The following is a 412-nucleotide window of genomic DNA, read 5'->3' on the forward strand; positions in this document are numbered from 1 at the left end:
ACTTAAGTCAAATTTGTTCATTATTTAATATTAGTTTAAATATTAGTTTGGCGATACTTTGGAAGGCTGGCATTAAAATATTATGGTGACATTACTTTTTTTTGTATTGCTTGTATTCACTATGAAGCAATAGCTCAATAATATACTATACTTATTTACTTGGCAAGAAATGAAATAAGTCAATACTAATTGCTCTCAACGCTTTCAACTAGTAGTAACTGAATGCACTCGTGTACTTTATTTAATACAACTTTTAAAATCTACTTGTGCATGTCAAGGCATGTACATTAGACCGTTCGTTATTTTAACTATTTTTTTAAATATACAGTTTGCCGGGCTCAAAAATATGTCTTTTGGTCTAAAAATAAGCTGTGCAAAATTTTATTCGAATATGATAACTCTAAGTACTTGC

Source organism: Rhagoletis pomonella, unplaced genomic scaffold (genome assembly GCF_013731165.1).
Source record: "Rhagoletis pomonella isolate Grant_MI unplaced genomic scaffold, Rhpom_1.0 Rhpom_scaffold_00001, whole genome shotgun sequence".
In the NCBI taxonomy this organism is placed as follows: domain Eukaryota; kingdom Metazoa; phylum Arthropoda; class Insecta; order Diptera; family Tephritidae; genus Rhagoletis; species Rhagoletis pomonella.